Below are 21552 nucleotides of genomic sequence, written 5' to 3' on the forward strand. Positions count from 1 at the left end.
AGCCTTGGCTTAGCATCTTTCTTTTGCATAAGGTATCTGATTGCAGCATGATCAGTATGAATAGTAACTTTTGAATCAACAATATAAGATCTAAACTTATCACAAGCAAAGACTACAGCTAACAATTCCTTTTCAGTAGTAGCATAATTTCTTTGAGCAACATCAAGAGTTTTACTAGCATAATGAATAACATTCAATTTTTTATCTACTCGCTGTCCAAGAACAGCGCCTACAGCAAAATCACTAGCATCACACATAATTTCAAATGGTAAGTTCCAATCAGGAGGTTCAACTATAGGAGCAGTTGTTAAGGATTTCTTTAGAGTTTCAAAAGCTTCCTTACAATCATCATCAAAAACAAAAGGTACATCTTTTTGAAGAAGATTAGTAAGAGGCTTTGAAATCTTGGAGAAATCTTTAATAAACCTCCTATAAAACCCAGCATGACCAAGAACACTACGAATACCTTTAACATCCCTAGGATAGGGCATCTTTTCAATTGCTTCAACTATAGCTCTATCAACTTCAATACCTCTCTCGGAAATTTTATGTCCCAATACAATTCCTTCATTAACCATAAAGTGGCATTTCTTCCAATTAAGAACAAGGTTAGTTTCTTCACATCTCTGCAAAACTTTATCAAGGTTCCGCAAGCAATTGTCAAAAGAATTCCCATAGACAGAAAAATCATCCATGAATACCTCTACAATACTCTCGCAAAAGCCATGAAAAATAGCATACATGCATCTTTGAAAAGTAGCAGGAGCATTACATAAACCAAAAGGCATACGTCTATAAGCATAAGTTCCATAGGGACAAGTGAAAGTGGTTTTCTCTTGATCCTTAGTTTTAACAGCAATTTGTGAAAACCCAGAATAACCATCAAGAAAGCAAAAATGAGTATTTTTAGATAACCTTTCTAACATTTGATCAATAAAAGGCAAAGGGTAATGATCTTTCTTAGTAACTTTATTAACTTTTCGATAATCAATGCACATTCTATACCCTACAACTACTCTTTGAGGTATGAGCTCATCATTATCAGTAGGCACAACAGTCATTCCTCCTTTCTTAGGAACACAATGCACAGGACTAACCCATCTACTATCAGCAATAGGATATATAATACCAGCTTCAAGAAGTCGTAATACCTCATTTCTTACCACATCCTTCATCTTAGGAATTAGACGACCTTGAGGTTCAACAACAGGCTTCGCATCATCTTCCATATTAATGGCGTGTTGGCAAATAGAGGGAGAAATCCCCTTCAAGTCATCAAGAGTGTAGCCAATAGCTCCTCGGTGTTTCTTCAATATTTCCAATAGCCTTTCTTCTTCAAACTCTGTAAGCTTAGAACTAATAATAACAGGATATATTTTCTTATCATCAATATGAGCATATTTAAGATTATCAGGCAAAGGTTTTAAATCAAAGACAGGATCTTCCTTTGGTGGCGGTGTTTTACCCAGATCTTCCACCGGTAAATCATGCTTAAGAATAGGTTGGCGAAGAAAAATTTCCTCAAGCTCATCTCTTTCTTTCCTAAAGACTTCACTCTCGCTATTCTCCAAATGTTGCTGCAAAGGATTATTAGGAACAAGAACAATAGATGCACACTGTTCCATTTTAAAATCATTATTAGGCAAATCAGCTTTATAAGGAGTTTTGGTAAATTTAGAGAAGTTAAACTCATAAGATTCACCGGAAAATTTAGTCAAAATTTTCTCTTTCTTGCAATCTATAATAGCTCCACAAGTATTTAGAAAAGGTCTACCAAAAATGATAGGACAATAATCACTAGCAGCAGAACCAAGTACCAAAAAGTCAGCAGGATATTTAATCTTACCACATAGAACTTCCACATCTCGAACAATACCAATTGGAGAAATAGTTTCTCTATTAGCCAGCTGAATAACCACATCAATATCTGATTCTCTATCTTTGTCGATCTCCCATCCTTCAGTATTTTCCTGGATCCGATTAAGAAGATCCCTTTTAAACTCTTCCTTATTGCGCGTGAATGATCCAGAACAAGAAGTATCCAGCAAGGTCTTGTCTTCGAAAGAAAGTCTTGCATAGAAATTATCAATAATAACATTAACAGGAAGCTCATGAATGGGGCATTTGAGCATTAAAGACTTCAATCTCCCCCACGCTTGGGCAATACTCTCTCCATCATGAGGCCAAAAATTATATATGCGGTTCTGATCCTTGTGAATTTCACTTGGAGGATAGAACTTAGAATAAAACCGGGGCACAATATCATTCCATTCAAGAGAATCCCCATTATCCAGTAATTTATACCAATGTGCCGCTTTACCAGACAGTGATATAGAGAATAGTTTCTTCCTCACTTCATCCATAGCAATACCTGCACACTTGAATAAACCGCATAATTCATGCAAGAACAGTAAATGATCTCCAGGGTGGACAGTTCCATCCCCTGTATGACGGTTATTCACTACGCGTTCAATAATTTTCATAGGTATTTTGTATGGTATTTCTTCCTCACCTGGCGCCTCATCCACTACCTTTGCAGTAGTAGCGGATTTCCCAAATAAACATTCAAAAGGATATCTCTCCATAATGAATTATGGCAGCAGGCAGAAATAAAATCAGCACAAACAGTAAAAGTTTCCCTTACCAATTCCACTTACCAATAGCGCTTCACTCCCCGGCAACGGCGCCAGAAAATAGTCTTGATGACCCACAAGTATAGGGGGTGTATCGTAGTATCTTCGATAAGTAAGAATGTCGATCCCAACGAGGAGCAGAAGGTGTTGACAAGCAGTTTCGATGAAGGATTCACTGTAAATGCTCACAGACAAGTATTCAGGGGGTTTTGATGTAACAGGCGAATAAAGTACGAGTAAGTAAAGTGCGAGAGTAACAATTGCAGCGAGTGGCCCAATCCTTTTTAGCACAAAGGACAAGCCGGGTTGTTTACTTATAATGACCAAACGTTCTCAAGGACACACGGGATTTTAGTCTAGTGCTTTCGCTACATACGGCTAATTAATCTTCATTGTTTTGATAAGTGTTGTGTGGGTTAACCTATGCTATTGTACCGCCCTTCCTAGGACTAATACATACTTGTGATTATACCCCTTGCAAGCATCCGCAACTACAAGAAAGTAATTAAGAATAAATCTAACCACAGCCTTAAACTCTGAGATCCTGCTACCCCTCCTGCATCGATATACCAACGGGGGTTTAGGTTTCTGTCACTCCGGCAACCCCGCAATTGGCAAACGAATACAAGATGCATTCCCCTAGGCCCATAAAGGTGAAGTGTCGTGTAGTCGATGTTCACACGACACCACTAGAAGAATAACACCACAACTTAAATATCATAACATTGAATATTACTCAACCATACTTCACTACTAACATTTAGACTTCACCCATGTCCTCGAGAACTAAACGAACTACTCACGAGACATCATATGGAACATGATCAGAGGTGATATGATGATGAATAACAATCTGAACATAAACCTTGGTTCAACGGTTTCACTCAATAGCATCAATAACAAGTAGAAATCAATACCGGGAGAGTTTCCCCTATCAAACAATCAAGATCAAACCCAAATTGCTACGGCAGTGATGATGTGCAGCGGTGGAGACGGCGGTGATGATGGTGGAGATGATGGTGATGGCGATGGAGATGATGTCCAGCTCGATGGCGGTGACGATGGCGTCGATTTCCCCCTCCGGGAGGGAATTTCCCCGGCGGATTTCAGCCGCCGGAGAGCTCTTTTCTCTCTGGTGTTCTCCGCCCCGCAGAGGCGGCTGTAACTCTTCGCGAGGTACCCTCTGTGGCTTAGGTCTTCGGGACGAAGGATTTCGCGAAGAAAAGGAGGCGAGAGGGGCTGTGGGCCCCCCTCCTCACCAGGTGGCGCGGCCAGGCCATGGGCCGCGCCGGCCTGTGGTCTGGGCCCACCTTGGGTCCCCTCGGCTTCCCCTTCTGGCTTCCTTCGTCATCTGGAAAAATAGAATTTTTGGTATAATTTCCTTCAACAGTTGATCTTCCGAAATATTGCATTCTGACGGTGCTTTTTCCAGCAGAATCCTGGCTCCGGTGCTCGATCCTCCAATAATCATGAAACATGCAAAATAGATGAAATAACATAAGTATTATGTCCAAATATGAAATATATCAATGAATAACAGCAAATTATGATACAAAATAGTGATGCAAATTGGACGTATCAACTCCCCCCAAGCTTAGACTTCGCTTGTCCCCAAGCGAAACTGAACTCGGTAAACAGGACCACATGTTTATGGAGTGAAGAGTCGATAAATAAAATACGGACAAGAAGCATCATATTCATTCACACAAGACATTTTAGTAAACAACTTCCTCATATAACTCAACTTGAAACAAGTATAAGGTGATCACAAATAAAGGTGCATAAGAAATCATAGTTGGTGATGGCAAACTTCGTTCTTGGTCAGAGAACAATTAACAGGTTATACTTATCTATCGAGCAATGCTCTCATGTTAAAGTTTATATTGCACAACTTGCATACTCAATCATAATAGTCTCCTCATAATCATTGATAACTTGCAAAGCTATATTCATTCAGATAAAACTTGTGCTAAACAAGGAAAAGTAAAAGACATGATGAAGCAAATCACAATATAATGGTTTGATCACAACTACTCAAATGCTTGCTTGAGATGGAGGGAAATAGGTTTACTGACTCAACATAAAGTAAAAGATAAGCCCTTCGCAGAGGGAAGCAGGGATTAAATCATGTGCTAGAGCTTTTTTAGTTTTGAAATCATATAAAGAGAATAAAAGTAACATTTTGAGAGGTGTTTGCTGTTGTCAACGACTGGTAGCGGGTACTCTAACCCCTTGCCAGACAAACCTTCAAAGAGCGGGCTCCCATTTTATATTTATTTTGTGTGGCACTCCTTCCAACCTTACTTTCACGAACCATGGCTAACCGAATCCTCGGGTGCCTGCCAACAATCTCATACCATGAAGGAGTGCCTTTTTATTCTAGTTTTATTATGATGACACTCCCACCAACCTTTGCTTACACAAGCCATGGCTAACCGAATCCTTCGGGTGCCGTCCATCAATCACATACCATGGAGGAGTGTCTATTTAGTTTAATTAATTTGGGACTGGGAATCCCATTGCCAGCTCTTTTTGCAAAATTATTGGATAAGCGGATGAAGCCACCAGTCCATTGGTGAAAGTTGCCCAACAAGATTGAAAGATAAAACACCACATACTTCCTCATGAGCTATAAAACATTGACACAAGTAAGAGATAATAAGTTTTGAATTATTTAAAGGTAGCACACGAAGTATTTACTTGGAATGGCAGAAAATACCATGTAGTAGGTAGGTATGGTGGACACAAATGACATAGGTTTGGGCTAAGGTTTGGATGCACGAGAAGTATTCCCTCTCAGTACAGGTCTTTGGCTAGCAAGCTTAATTAGCAAGCATAAGAGTTGGAGGAAACAAACAAATATACATGTGATAGAAACAATCATGCATCTTCCTTGTAAGCACAAACAATTTTAACTTCAGAATAATAAGCTATGAGCTAACAAGAAAGAAAGACAATGAAACAACTACATGTATTTCTCTTTTCTACTTAAACCTCAAGGTGTTGTTGCTATTGACCAATGCTAAGTTTGCCAAAACCAAATAGATTCATTCAATGCTCCCAAAGTGATACCAATACTAAGATCAAGGTAAATCATATAATAGAGATTGCAAACTAAAATAAGATGCGCAATATGTAAATGATAATACTTCTCATTGATATTCCATAACGATAACTCACACCAAGGGATACATAGATAACCAACTAAAGGAGAGATACTTCCAAACTGCAACCCATCTTATATGATAACTTCCCTACTCATGATATGACACTACTTGACAATAAAAAGTAAAAGGTAGTGATGATGTGATACCGCGGCACTCCCCCAAGCTTGGAACAAACCAAGGGGATGCCAATACCGATGATGAATTACTCTTTTGGCGATGATGGTGATGAACTCCTCCCGCGCTTCTTACAGATCTCCTTCAGCTTCAGTTTCTCAGCTTGGCAATTCTGCACTAAGACTCGAAGATGTTCATTGTTATCTGAAGTTGTCGATATTGACCTGGTGATGGGAATCAGATAGTATTCCAGCATCCTACGGAGATGGTAATTTTCTTCCTGGAGTATCTCCACTTCTCTTCTTAGAGCCCGGTATCGATCACAAAACTCATCGGCAGTCCGCAGAGCTTCTTCCAACACGGGGAAAGAGTCGAGGCTAAGAGCAGGTGGTAAGGATCCCTGCAAGTTATGAGAGAAAGAACGTCGAGTGTCAACAGATCCCACCAAGATTTGCTTACTCCCAACGGCTTGCTGCTCTTGTTTTGGCGACACCCTTCTCACTTCCTCCTCCGGAAGCCCCTTGCCCTTGTTGTTGGAGGCCATGGTGCTCCTAAACTGAAAACAGATCCTGGCAGAAACAGCTCGAAACAAAACACGTCGAGAAAACGATATACGGACCTCCAGGGGTCCGGGGGATTATATATCAAAAAATTTCACGACAAAAGGAAAGTACCAGGTCGAACCAGAGTCGGAAAGGGGCGACGAGGCGGCCAGCTCATAGGGCGGCGCGGGCCAAGGCCAGGCCGCGCCGGCCTATGGGGGCACGCCCTCGTGCGTCTCTTCCACTCCGTTTCGATCTCGTAATTTTTCATATTTTCCAAAAACAGCAAAAACATTGTTCGGAAAGTAAATTGCGAACTTTTTATTACCAGTATTGTTACCTATTCAAAGTCGAGTTCTGGCGGACTGTCAATTTGTCCTTTGATGAAGGTCTCTGGTGTTTCCACTTGAATAATATCAACATCAACATTATAAGAATCACCTGAGATATAATGCTTGAGTCTTTGTCCATTCACCACTTGTGTGGCATTGCCTTGGAGAGAGCTAATTTTAATTGCTCCTGAATGATACACCTCCTCAACAACATATGGTCCTTCCCATTTCGAGAGTAATTTCCCTGCAAAGAATCTGAGACGAGACTGATACAATAGGACTTTATCCCCAATATTAAATTCTCTTTTGATAATCCTTCTATCATGCCATTTTTTAACTTTCTCTTTAAAGAGTTTAGCATTTTCATAAGCTTCACTTCTCCATTCATCTAGAGAACTCAATTGTAGCAACCTCTTATTACCGGCAAGTTTAGGATCTTTATTTAATTCTCTAACTGCCCAATAAGCTTTGTGCTCTAGTTCTAAAGGTAAATGACAAGCTTTCCCATAAACCATTTTATAAGGTGACATTCCCATGGGATTTTTATAAGCAGTTCTATAAGCCCAAAGTGCATCCTTCAATTTACTAGCCCAATTCTTTCTAGTTTTATTAACAGTCTTTTCCAAGATAGATTTAATCTCTCTATTTGATAATTCTACTTGCCCACTAGTTTGAGGATGATAAGCGGAAGCAATTCTATGATTAATACCATATCTAGCAAGAGTTTTTCTAAAACCACCATGAATAAAATGAGAACCTCCATCAGTCATAATATATCTAGGAACTCCAAATCTAGGAAAAATAATATCTAAAAGCATTCTTAAAGAGGTCTCACCATCAACACTTTTTGTAGGTATGGCTTCCACCCATTTAGTAACATAATCAACAGCAACAAGTATATGAGTGTTACCTTCTGAAGAGGGAAAAGGTCCCATGAAGTCAAATCCCCAACAATCAAACGGTTCAATAACAAGAGTATAATTCATAGGCATTTCATTGCGTCTGGAGATATTTCCAACCCTTTGACATTCATCACAAGATAAAATAAACTTTCTTGCATCTTTGAAGAGAGTTGGCCAATAAAAACCTGATTGCAGAACCTTTTGCGCGGTTCTTTCTCCGGCGTGATGTCCTCCATAAGCACTACCATGACATTTAATCAGTATCTCTTGTTGTTCATATTCGGGAACACATCTTCGTAGAATACCATCCACTCCTTCTTTATATAAGTGTGGGTCATCCCAGAAATAATGCCTCAAGTCATAAAATAATTTCCTCCTTTGCTGAGCTGAAAAGGTTGGAGGCAAGTACTTGGAAAGAATAAAGTTAGCATAATCAGCATACCAAGGACTGTCTCGCGAGCTCACCTTTATTGCAGCCAATTGTTCATTTGGAAAACTATCATTAACAGGAACAGGATCATAAGCAATATTTTCCAATCTAGACAAATTATCACCAACAGGATTATCACCAACTTTCCTATCTACAATATGCAAATCAAATTCTTGCAACAGAAGTACCCATCTAATAAGCCTTGGCTTAGCATCTTTCTTTTGCATAAGGTATCTGATTGCAGCATGATCAGTATGAATAGTAACTTTTGAATCAACAATATAAGATCTAAACTTATCACAAGCAAAGACTACAGCTAACAATTCCTTTTCAGTAGTAGCATAATTTCTTTGAGCAGCATCAAGAGTTTTACTAGCATAATGAATAACATTCAATTTTTTATCTACTCGCTGTCCAAGAACAGCGCCTACAGCAAAATCACTAGCATCACACATAATTTCAAATGGTAAGTTCCAATCAGGAGGTTCAACTATAGGAGCAGTTGTTAAGGCTTTCTTTAGAGTTTCAAAAGCTTCCTTACAATCATCATCAAAAACAAAAGGTACATCTTTTTGAAGAAGATTAGTAAGAGGCTTTGAAATCTTGGAGAAATCTTTAATAAACCTCCTATAAAACCTAGCATGACCAAGAACACTACGAATACCTTTAACATCCCTAGGATAGGGCATCTTTTCAATTGCTTCAACTTTAGCTCTATCAACTTCAATACCTCTCTCGGAAATTTTATGTCCCAATACAATTCCTTCATTAACCATAAAGTGGCATTTCTTCCAATTAAGAACAAGGTTAGTTTCTTCACATCTCTGCAAAAATTATCAAGGTTCCGCAAGCAATTGTCAAAAGAATTCCCATAGACAGAAAAATCATCCATGAATACCTCTACAATACTCTCGCAAAAGCCATGAAAAATAGCAGACATGCATCTTTGAAAAGTAGCAGGAGCATTACATAAACCAAAAGGCATACGTCTATAAGCATAAGTTCCATAGGGACAAGTGAAAGTGGTTTTCTCTTGATCCTTAGTTTTAACAGCAATTTGTGAAAACCCAGAATAACCATCAAGGAAGCAAAAATGAGTATTTTTAGATAACCTTTCTAACATTTGATCAATAAAAGGCAAAGAGTAATGATCTTTCTTAGTAACTTTATTAACTTTTCGATAATCAATGCACATTCTATACCCTACAACTACTCTTTGAGGTATGAGCTCATCATTATCAGTAGGCACAACAGTCATTCCTCCTTTCTTAGGAACACAATGCACAGGACTAACCCATCTACTATCAGCAATAGGATATATAATACCAGCTTCAAGAAGTCGTAATACCTCATTTCTTACCACATCCTTCATCTTAGGAATTAGACGACCCTGAGGTTCAACAACAGGCTTCGCATCATCTTCCATATTAATGGCGTGTTGGCAAATAGAGGGAGAAATCCCCTTCAAGTCATCAAGAGTGTAGCCAATAGCTCCTCGGTGTTTCTTCAATATTTCCAATAGCCTTTCTTCTTCAAACTCTGTAAGCTTAGAACTAATAATAACAGGATATATTTTCTTATCATCAATATGAGCATATTTAAGATTATCAGGCAAAGGTTTTAAATCAAAGACAGGATCTTCCTTTGGTGGCGGTGTTGTACCCAGATCTTCCACCGGTAAATCATGCTTAAGAATAGGTTGGCGAAGAAAAATTTCCTCAAGCTCATCTCTTTCTTTCCTAAAGACTTCACTCTCGCTATTCTCCAAATGTTGCTGCAAAGGATTATTAGGAACAAGAACAATAGATGCACACTGTTCCATTTTAAAATCATTATTAGGCAAATCAGCTTTATAAGGAGTTTTGGTAAATTTAGAGAAGTTAAACTCATAAGATTCACTGGCAAATTTAGTCAAAATTTTCTCTTTCTTGCAATCTATAATAGCTCCACAAGTATTTAGAAAAGGTCTACCAAAAATGATAGGACAATAATCACTAGCAGCAGAACCAAGTACCAAAAAGTCAGCAGGATATTTAATCTTACCACATAGAACTTCCACATCTCGAACAATACCAATTCGAGAAATAGTTTCTCTATTAGCCAGCTGAATAACCACATCAATATCTGATTCTCTATCTTTGTCGATCTCCCATCCTTCAGTATTTTCCTGGATCCGATTAAGAAGATCCCTTTTAAACTCTTCCTTATTGCGCGTGAATGATCCAGAACAAGAAGTATCCAGCAAGGTCTTGTCTTCGAAAGAAAGTCTTGCATAGAAATTATCAATAATAACATTACCAGGAAGCTCATGAATGGGGCATTTGAGCATTAAAGACTTCAATCTCCCCCACGCTTGGGCAATACTCTCTCCATCATGAGGCCAAAAATTATATATGCGGTTCTGATCCTTGTGAATTTCACTTGGAGGATAGAACTTAGAATAAAACCGGGGCATAATATCATTCCATTCAAGAGAATCCCCATTATCCAGTAATTTATACCAATGCGCCGCTTTACCAAACAGCGATATAGAGAATAGTTTCTTCCTCACTTCATCCATAGCAATACCTGCACACTTGAATAAACCGCATAATTCATGCAAGAACAGTAAATGATCTCCAGGGTGGACAGTTCCATCCCCTGTATGACGGTTATTCACTACGCGTTCAATAATTTTCATAGGTATTTTGTATGGTATTTCTTCCTCACCTGGCGCCTCATCCACTACCTTTGCAGTAGTAGCGGATTTCCCAAATAAACATTCAAAAGGAGATCTCTCCATAATGAATTATGGTAGCAGGCAGAAATAAAATCAGCACAAACAGTAAAAGTTTCCCTTACCAATTCCACTTACCAATAGCGCTTCATGATGTCTACGTTCCCCCTCCTTTCCTGTAGACAGTGTTGGGCCTCCAAGAGCAGAGGTTTGTAGAACAGCAGCAAGTTTTCCCTTAAGTGGATACCCAAGGTTTATCGAACTCAGGGAGGAAGAGGTCAAAGATATCCCTCTCATGCAACCCTGCAACCACAAAGCAAGAAGTCTCTTGTGTCCCCAACACACCAAATAGGTGCACTAGTTCGGCGAAGAGATAGTGAAATACAGGTGGTATGAATGAGTATGAGCAGTAGCAACGGTGCCAGAAAATAGCTTGCTGGTGTGTAGTTGATGGTGGTGGTATTGCAGCAGTAGTAACACAGTAAAACAGTAAACAAGCAGTAGTAACTCAGCAGTATTTAGGAACAAGGCCTAGGGATTACACTTTCACTAGTGGACACTCTCAACATTGATCACATAACAGAATAGATAAATGCATACTCTACACTTTTGTTGGATGATGAACACATTGCGTAGGATTACACGAACCCTCAATGCCGGAGTTAACAAGCTCCACAATAATGCTCATGTTTTAGTAACCTTTAGTGTAAGATAGATCAACAGATTAAACCAAGTACTAGCATAGCATGCACACTGTCGTCTTCATGCATATGTAGGAGGAATAGATCACATCAATATTATCATAGCAATAGTTAACTTCACAATCTACAAGAGATCATGATCATAGCATAAACCAAGTACTAACACGGTGCACACACTGTCGCCCTTACACACGTGCAGGAGGAATAGAACTACTTTAATAACATCACTAGAGTAGCACATAGATGAATTGTGATACAAAACTCATATGAATCTCAATCATGTAAAGCAGCTCATGAGATTATTGTATTGAGGTACATGGGAGAGAGATGAACCACATAGCTACAGCGAAGCCCTCAGCCTCAGGGGTGAATTACTCCCTCCTCATCATGGGGGCAGCGATGGCGGTGAAGATGGCGGTGAAGACGGCGGTGGAGATGGCTCCGGGGGCAATTCCCCGTCCGGCAGGGTGCCGGAACAGAGAGTTCTGTCCCCCGAATTGGAGTTTCGCGATGGCGGCGGCGCCCCTGGAGTCTTTCTGGAGTTTCGTCAATCGGTACTGCGTTTTTAGGTCGAAAGGGCTTTTATAGGCGAAGAGGCGGCGCAGGGGGGCACCTGGGGGCGCCACACCCTAGGCCGGCGCGGCCTAGGCCTGGCCCGCGCCGCCACGTGGTGTGGTGGCCCCCTGGCCCCTCTCCGACTCTTCTTCGGTGTTCTGGACGCTTCCGGGAAAAATAGGAGGTTTGGCGTTGATTTCGTCCAATTCCGAGAATATTGCCCGAACAGCCTTTCTGGAACCAAAAACAGCAGAAAACAGGAACTGGCACTGTGGCATCTTGTTAATAGGTTAGTTCCGGAAAATGCATGAAAATGATATAAAGTGTGAACAAAACATGTTGGTATTGTCATAAAACAAGCATGGAACATCGGAAATTATAGATACGTTGGAGACGTATCAGCATCCCCAAGCTTAGTTCCTACTCGTCCTCGAGTAGGTAAATGATAAAAGATAATTTCTGAGGTGACATGCTACCAACATAATCTTAATCATACCATTGTAAAGCATATGAGATGAATGCAGCGATTCAAAACAATGTAAATGCAATGAGTAAACAAGTGAATCATATAGCAAAGACTTTTCATGAATAGTACTTTCGAGACAAGCATCAATAAGTCTTGCATAAGAGTTACTCATAAAGCAATAAATTCATAGTAGAGACATTGAAGCAACACAATGGAAGATTAAGTTTCAGCGGTTGCTTTCAACTTGTAACATGTATATCTCATGGATAGTTGTCAATGCAAAGCAATATAACAAATGCAATAAGCAAGTATATAAGAATCAATGCACAGTTCACACAAATGTTTGCTTCTTGAGGTAGAGAGAGATAGGTGAACTGACTCAACAATAAAAGTAAAAGAATGGTCCTTCAAAGAGGAAAGCATCGATTGCTATATTTGTGCTAGAGCTTTTATTTTGAAAACATGAAACAATTTTGTCAACGGTAGTAATAAAGCATATGTATCATGTAAATTATATCTTACAAGTTGCAAGCCTCATGCATAGTATACTAATAGTGCCCGCACCTTGTCCTAATTAGCTTGGACTACCGGATCATCACAATGCACATGTTTTAACCAAGTGTCACAAAGGGGTACCTCTATGCCGCCTGTACAAAGGTCTAAGGAGAAAGCTCGCATTGGATTTCTCGCTATTGATTATTCTCTACTTAGACATCCATACCGGGACAACATAGACAACAGATAATGGATTCCTCTTTTATGCATAAGCATGTAACAACAATTAATAATTTTCTCATATGAGATTGAGGATATATGTCCAAAACTGAAACTTCCACCATGGATCATGGCTTTAGTTAGCGGCCCAATGTTCTTCTCTAACAATATGCATGCTTAACCATAGGGTGGTAGATCTCTCTTACTTCAGACAAGACGGACATGCATAGCAACTCACATGAAATTCAACAATGAATAGTTGATGGCGTCCCCAGTGAACATGGTTATCGCACAACAAGCAACTTAATAAGAGATAAAGTGCATAATTACATATTCAATACCACAATAGTTTTCAAGCTATTGGTCCCATGAGCTATATATTGCAAAGGTGATGATGGAATTTTAAAGGTAGCACTCAAGCAATTTACTTTGGAATGGCGGAAAATACCATGTAGTAGGTAGGTATGGTGGACACAAATGGCATAGTGTTGTTTGGCTCAAGGATTTGGATGCATGAGAAGTATTCCCTCTCGATACAAGGTTTAGGCTAGCAAGGTTGTTTGAAGCAAACACAAGCATGAACTAGTACAGCAAAACTCACATAAAAGACATATTACAAGCATTATAAAACTATACATCGTCTTCCTTGTTGTTCAAACATCTTACTAGAAAATATCTAGACTCTAGAGAAACCACTCATGCAAACCAAATTTTAACAAGCTCTATGTATTTCTTCACTAATGGGTGCAAAGCATATGATGCAAGAGCTTAATCATGAGCACAACAATTGCCAAGTATCACATTACCCAAGACATTATAGCAATTACTACATGTATCATTTTCCAATTCCAACCATATAACAATTTAACGAAGAAGAAAACTTCGCCATGAATATTATGAGCTAAGAACACATGTGTTCATACGAACCAGCGGAGCGTGTCTCTCTCCCACACAAGCATGATGTAATCCAATTTATTCAAACACAAACAAAAACAAAAACAAATAGACGCTCCAAGTAAAGTACATAAGATGTGACCGAATAAAAATATAGTTTCAAGAGAAGGAACCTGATAATTTGTCGATGAAGAAGGGGATGCCTTGGGCATCCCCAAGCTTAGACGCTTGAGTCTTCTTGATATATGAAGGGGTGAACCATCGGGGCATCCCCAAGCTTAGAGCTTTCACTCTCCTTGATCATGTTGTATCATACTCCTCTCTTGATCCTTGAAAACTTCCTCCACACCAAACTCGAAACAACTCATTAGAGGGTTAGTGCACAATAAAAATTAACATATTCAGAGGTGACACAATCATTCTTAACACTTCTGGACATTGCATAATGCTACTGGACATTAGTGGATCAAAGAAATTCATCCAACATAGCAAAAGAGGCAATGCGAAATAAAAGGCAGAATCTGTCAAAACAGAACAGTTCGTATTGACGAATTTTAAAATGGCACCAGACTTGCTCAAATGAAAATGCTCAAATTGAATGAAAGTTGCGTACATATCTGAGGATCATGCACGTAAATTGTCTTAATTTTCTGAGCTACCTACAGGGAGGTGGACCCAGATTCGTGACAGCAAAGAAATCTGGAACTGTGCAGTAATCCAAATCTAGTACTTACTTTTCTATCAACGGCTTTACTTGGCACAACAAAACACAAAACTAAGATAAGGAGAGGTTGCTACAGTAGTAAACAACTTCCAAGACACAAATATAAAACAAAGTACTGTAGCAAAATAACACATGGGTTATCTCCCAAGAAGTTCTTTCTTTATAGCCATCAAGATGGGCTCAGCAGTTTTAATGATGCACTCGCAAGAAATAGTATTTGAAGCAAAAGAGAGCATCAAGAGGCAAATTCAAAACAAATTTAAGTCTAACATGCTTCCTATGAAGAGGAATCTTGTACACAAATGAATTTATGAAGAACAAAGTGACAAGCATAAGAGGATAAAACACGAATAACTTCAAGATTCTCAACATAAAGAGGGGAAACTTAATATTATTAAGATGCATATAACCATATTTCCCTCTCTCATAATAACTTTCAGTAGCATCATTGATGAAATCCACAATATACCCATCACTTAAAACATTCTTATCATAGTTCATATGCATAGAAATATCATTAAATTTGGCATAAGAAGAGTTATTCTCATTAATAGTAATTGGAGCAAGATTATTATCAAGAATTTGAACATGGTAAACAAGTTGCGTATTAAGGGGATTGTTTTTGGTAATCCAATCATGACTATGACAAGTTTCATAAGGATAGTTAGAACCTATATCATAGCATTCTTTATAATAATCATTAGAGATCGGAGGCATAGTGTCATCATAAGAAATAGAATAGTTATCCTTCACAATCGGTTTATCTGTGTCCACACCATTATTGTTATTAGAAGGAGATGTATCAAGAACATAATGACCAGTAGCTAAAGGATTTGCAAACACCTCTTCCCCAAGCTTAGAGCTTTCTATATCATTATGGGAGGAAGCATGGATAGTACTGACACTATGGCAATTATTATCATCATCATTTTCAGAATTAGTTTCCCAGAGATTTGCAATATCAAAAGTAGTGTGCTCATTCAAATCATGATTGCTAATGTATGTAAAGGGCATAGGAAGATCATCATATTCAGATTCATTATCACAATAATCATTAGGAGCAACATACTTACGGTTACCTATTGTTATCTCATATACGCGGGGATATGATGTTACCTTTTTCTTTTTATTCCCCTTCTTCTTCTTCTTCTTCTTCTTTTTCTCTTCCTTCTCCTCGTTCCCTTCTTCAGGAGGAAGAGGCTTGAAGGGTGGCTTGTCCGCATAACCTGATTTACTTTCAGAAACAATAGAAGAAACTTGGGAGGATCCCTCCTTTTCGTTAATTAGTTGAAAACACACAGCGGTCCTATCATATTTTGGCAAGGTGTCATCTTCTAAAATATTTTGTATGTAAGTATTTGTATGGCTATTATCAATGCAACAAGAAAAACACCCATGCAGGACATCATCAATATCAAGATCACTCATATGTAACAAAGAGATTTTTCTCGACAGTTCTTCACACCCCAAAAATAAAGTAAGTTCATCATGCTGATTAGGAGTAATTTCATCATCACAATACAAATTTGCAGCACTCATTGGGTTCAAATTATCATTGGAGGAGCATTGAAAATTAAAATGACCCACTTCATGGCAAACTTCACAAATAAAAGGATAGAGGGCACAAACTTTTTTACCAAGATCATCTAGAGCCCTAAACCACTTTCTAGTTTTTTCATTAGCATGATGGATACAATATTCATCTTTGATTTGATTAATTCCACAAGGTCTATGTATTCCACAAAAATTAACATGCTTATAGGAAATAGCATTCTTAGGAGTTTGAGCATGCTTATTGCAATAATTAACAACAATTTCATTCTTCATGCAAGCCTCTTTAAAAGGTTCATGATACTTATCAAAATTCTTTTTAGGCAATTCAAAATGAGAAGCAAAGGATTTATAAAGATTTGCAGCAACTTGAGAGTCAAGACCATAAGTAGCACTCATATTTCGAAATTTATCGGTATCCATAAAAGCTTTAATGCATTCATAATCATAATTTATACCTGACTCTTTACCTTCATTGTTCTCCCATCCTTCAGCGTTGTCCTCAATCCGATCAAGGAGGTCCCACCTAGCTTCAACCTCCTTGCTTGTGAAAGATCCCTCCGAACACGCGTCCAGATAGTCCTTGTGTTGTCCTGAAAGCCTCGCATAAAAATTGTTAACAACAACATTACGGGGGAGCTCATGAATGGGACATTTGAGCATTAGTGATTTCAATCTCCCCCACGCTTGAGAAATACTCTCTCCATCACGAGGATAAAAGTTATAAATATAATTCCTATCAATATGCACTTCATGCGGAGGATAAAATTTAGAATAAAAGAGAGATGCAATTTCCTCCCAACCAAGAGAATGCCTATTCTCCAAGAATTTATACCAATGCGCCGCTTTACCAGACATCGAAACGGAGAATAGCTTCTTCTTCACTTCATCCATAGAGATACCTGCACACTTGAATAACCCACATAATTCGTGCAAAAACAGTAAATGATCTCTAGGATGGACAGTTCCATCCCCTTTATAGTGATTATCCATAACACGTTCAATAATTTTCATAGGTATTTTATACGGAATACTTTCAGCAGGTGGATTCAAAATATCAGGAGCATCATTAGAGTTATCGCATATGGAAGATAAAGCATTATCAGAACAAATTTTCTCCCCTAAAGATGGGAAGCTAAAAAGACCACAAAAACTAGCTTCCCCAAGCTTAGACTTCTTCATAGCATTAGCAGTAATTGCATTCATACTAATAACATCGCTACTAGCATGCAAATAAGGTTCCATAGGTTTTTTAATTTTCGCATCAAACAATTCTAAATCAGGAAAAAGATTAAAAAGCTCACCAATTTTTTTGTTGTTTTCCATTATGCCTAACTAGTGTAAACAAGAAACAAAAAGTTGCAATTGCAGGATCTAAAGGAAATAGCTTCGAGTACTTACAATGGCGGAAAATAGCTTGGTAGCCGAGGTCCGGAGTGTGAGTACCTTTTACCTTTCCTCTCCGGCAACGGCGCCAGAAAAGTGCTTGATGTCTACGTTCCCCCTCCTTTCCTGTAGACAGTGTTGGGCCTCCAAGAGCAGAGGTTTGTAGAACAGCAGCAAGTTTTCCCTTAAGTGGATACCCAAGGTTTATCGAACTCAGGGAGGAAGAGGTCAAAGATATCCCTCTCATGCAACCCTGCAACCACAAAGCAAGAAGTCTCTTGTGTCCCCAACACACCAAATAGGTGCACTAGTTCGGCGAAGAGATAGTGAAATACAGGTGGTATGAATGAGTATGAGCAGTAGCAACGGTGCCAGAAAATAGCTTGCTGGCGTGTAGTTGATGGTGGTGGTATTGCAGCAGTAGTAACACAGTAAAACAGTAAACAAGCAGTAGTAACTCAGCAGTATTTAGGAACAAGGCCTAGGGATTACACTTTCACTAGTGGACACTCTCAACATTGATCACATAACAGAATAGATAAATGCATACTCTACACTTTTGTTGGATGATGAACACATTGCGTAGGATTACACGAACCCTCAATGCCGGAGTTAACAAGCTCCACAATAATGCTCATGTTTTAGTAACCTTTAGTGTAAGATAGATCAACAGATTAAACCAAGTACTAGCATAGCATGCACACTGTCGTCTTCATGCATATGTAGGAGGAATAGATCACATCAATATTATCATAGCAATAGTTAACTTCACAATCTACAAGAGATCATGATCATAGCATAAACCAAGTACTAACACGGTGCACACACTGTCGCCCTTACACACGTGCAGGAGGAATAGAACTACTTTAATAACATCACTAGAGTAGCACATAGATGAATTGTGATACAAAACTCATATGAATCTCAATCATGTAAAGCAGCTCATGAGATTATTGTATTGAGGTACATGGGAGAGAGATGAACCACATAGCTACAGCGAAGCCCTCAGCCTCAGGGGTGAATTACTCCCTCCTCATCATGGGGGCAGCGATGGCGGTGAAGATGGCGGTGAAGACGGCGGTGGAGATGGCTCCGGGGGCAATTCCCCGTCCGGCAGGGTGCCGGAACAGAGAGTTCTGTCCCCCGAATTGGAGTTTCGCGATGGCAGCGGCGCCCCTGGAGTCTTTCTGGAGTTTCGTCAATCGGTACTGCGTTTTTAGGTCGAAAGGGCTTTTATAGGCGAAGAGGCGGCGCAGGGGGGCACCTGGGGGCGCCACACCCTAGGCCGGCGCGGCCTAGGCCTGGCCCGCGCCGCCACGTGGTGTGGTGGCCCCCTGGCCCCTCTCCGACTCTTCTTCGGTGTTCTGGACGCTTCCGGGAAAAATAGGAGGTTTGGCGTTGATTTCGTCCAATTCCGAGAATATTGCCCGAACAGCCTTTCTGGAACCAAAAACAGCAGAAAACAGGAACTGGCACTGTGGCATCTTGTTAATAGGTTAGTTCCGGAAAATGCATGAAAATGATATAAAGTGTGAACAAAACATGTTGGTATTGTCATAAAACAAGCATGGAACATCGGAAATTATAGATACGTTGGAGACGTATCACTTCACTCCCCGGCAACGGCGCCAGAAAATAGTCTTGATGACCCACAAGTATAGGGGGTGTATCGTAGTATCTTCGATAAGTAAGAATGTCGATCCCAACGAGGAGCAGAAGGTGTTGACAAGCAGTTTCGATGAAGGATTCACTGTAAATGCTCACAGACAAGTATTCAGGGGGTTTTGATGTAACAGGTGAATAAAGTACGAGTAAGTAAAGTGCGAGAGTAACAATTGCAGCGAGTGGCCCAATCCTTTTTAGCACAAAGGACAAGCCGGGTTGTTTACTTATAATGACCAAACGTTCTCAAGGACACACGGGATTTTAGTCTAGTGCTTTCGCTACATACGGCTAATTAATCTTCATTGTTTTGATAAGTGTTGTGTGGGTGAACCTATGCTATTGTACCGCCCTTCCTAGGACTAATACATACTTGTGATTATACCCCTTGCAAGCATCCGCAACTACAAGAAAGTAATTAAGAATAAATCTAACCACAGCCTTAAACTCTGAGATCCTGCTATCCCTCCTACATCGATATACCAACGGGGGTTTAGGTTTCTGTCACTCCGGCAACCCCGCAATTGGCAAAAGAATACAAGATGCATTCCCCTAGGCCCATAAAGGTGAAGTGTCGTGTAGTCGACGTTCACACGACACCACTAGAAGAATAACACCACAACTTAAATATCATAACATTGAATATTACTCAACCATACTTCACTACTAACATTTAGACTTCACCCATGTCCTCGAGAACTAAACGAACTACTCACGAGACATCATATGGAACATGATCAGAGGTGATATGATGATGAATAACAATCTGAACATAAACCTTGGTTCAACGGTTTCACTCAATAGCATCAATAACAAGTAGAAATCAATACCGGGAGAGTTTCCCCTATCAAACAATCAAGATCAAACCCAAATTGCTACGGCGGTGACGATGTGCAGCGGTGGAGACGGCGGTGATGATGGTGGAGATGATGGTGATGGCGATGGAGATGATGTCCAGCTCGATGGCGGTGACGATGGCGTCGATTTCCCCCTCCGGGAGGGAATTTCCCCGGCGGATTTCAGCCGCCGGAGAGCTCTTTTCTCTCTGGTGTTCTCCGCCCCGCAGAGGCGGCTGTAACTCTTCGCGAGGTACCCTCTGTGGCTTAGGTCTTCGGGACGAAGGATTTCGCGAAGAAAAGGAGGCGAGAGGGGCTGTGGGCCCCCCTCCTCACAAGGTGGCGCGGCCAGGCCATGGGCCGCGCCGTCCTGTGGTCTGGGCCCACCTTGGGTCCCCTCGGCTCCCCTTTCTGGCTTCCTTCGTCATCTGGAAAAATAGGATTTTTGGTATAATTTCCTTCAACAGTTGATCTTCCGAAATATTGCGTTCTGACGGTGCTTTTTCCAGCAGAATCCTGGCTCCGGTGCTCGATCCTCCAATAATCATGAAACATGCAAAATAGATGAAATAACATAAGTATTATGTCCAAATATGAAATATATCAATGAATAACAGCAAATTATGATACAAAATAGTGATGCAAATTCGACGTATCAATGTGTTCTAAAGAACTATGTTCATCGTCAGAGATCAAGATGAGTACGCGGTGGAGGACGCACAAAACAACCGTAGGCCGGGTGGGCACACCTTACTATTTTTTTGCACTTTTGTATGTGATAATTTTTTACATAAATAACTAACTAAAACATTTTTAAATAGGGTGGGCGATCCAACCCAAACACCATGTTGCGTACGTCGCTGAGGGTAAGGGGTTTCATCATCGTTCTATGGTATGAGTATGTAATGAGTGTGCTACTCATCGAAGACAATATATATAGCAGACATCACATCAGATGAGCCTATGGATAAAAATGGGCCAAATCATATCTACTAGTGCACAAATGAAGTTAAAAATAGGTCAACCATCATTAAACTGATACTACTTAAAAGACCATTGTTTGACCTAAGGATGCTTTATTACTTCTCTTCGTGCTTGACATCATAAGATAGATTTTAAGGTTAGGGGTTAGATACATGATTTTTCTGGTTTGAATATGTCTAGACCTTGTTTATCAACTTGAATGCTTGCTACATGACATCAGAAGACTATGTGTTTGATTTTTAT

This window comes from Lolium perenne, chromosome 5, assembly GCF_019359855.2.
Source record: "Lolium perenne isolate Kyuss_39 chromosome 5, Kyuss_2.0, whole genome shotgun sequence".
Classification (NCBI taxonomy): Eukaryota; Viridiplantae; Streptophyta; class Magnoliopsida; order Poales; family Poaceae; genus Lolium; species Lolium perenne.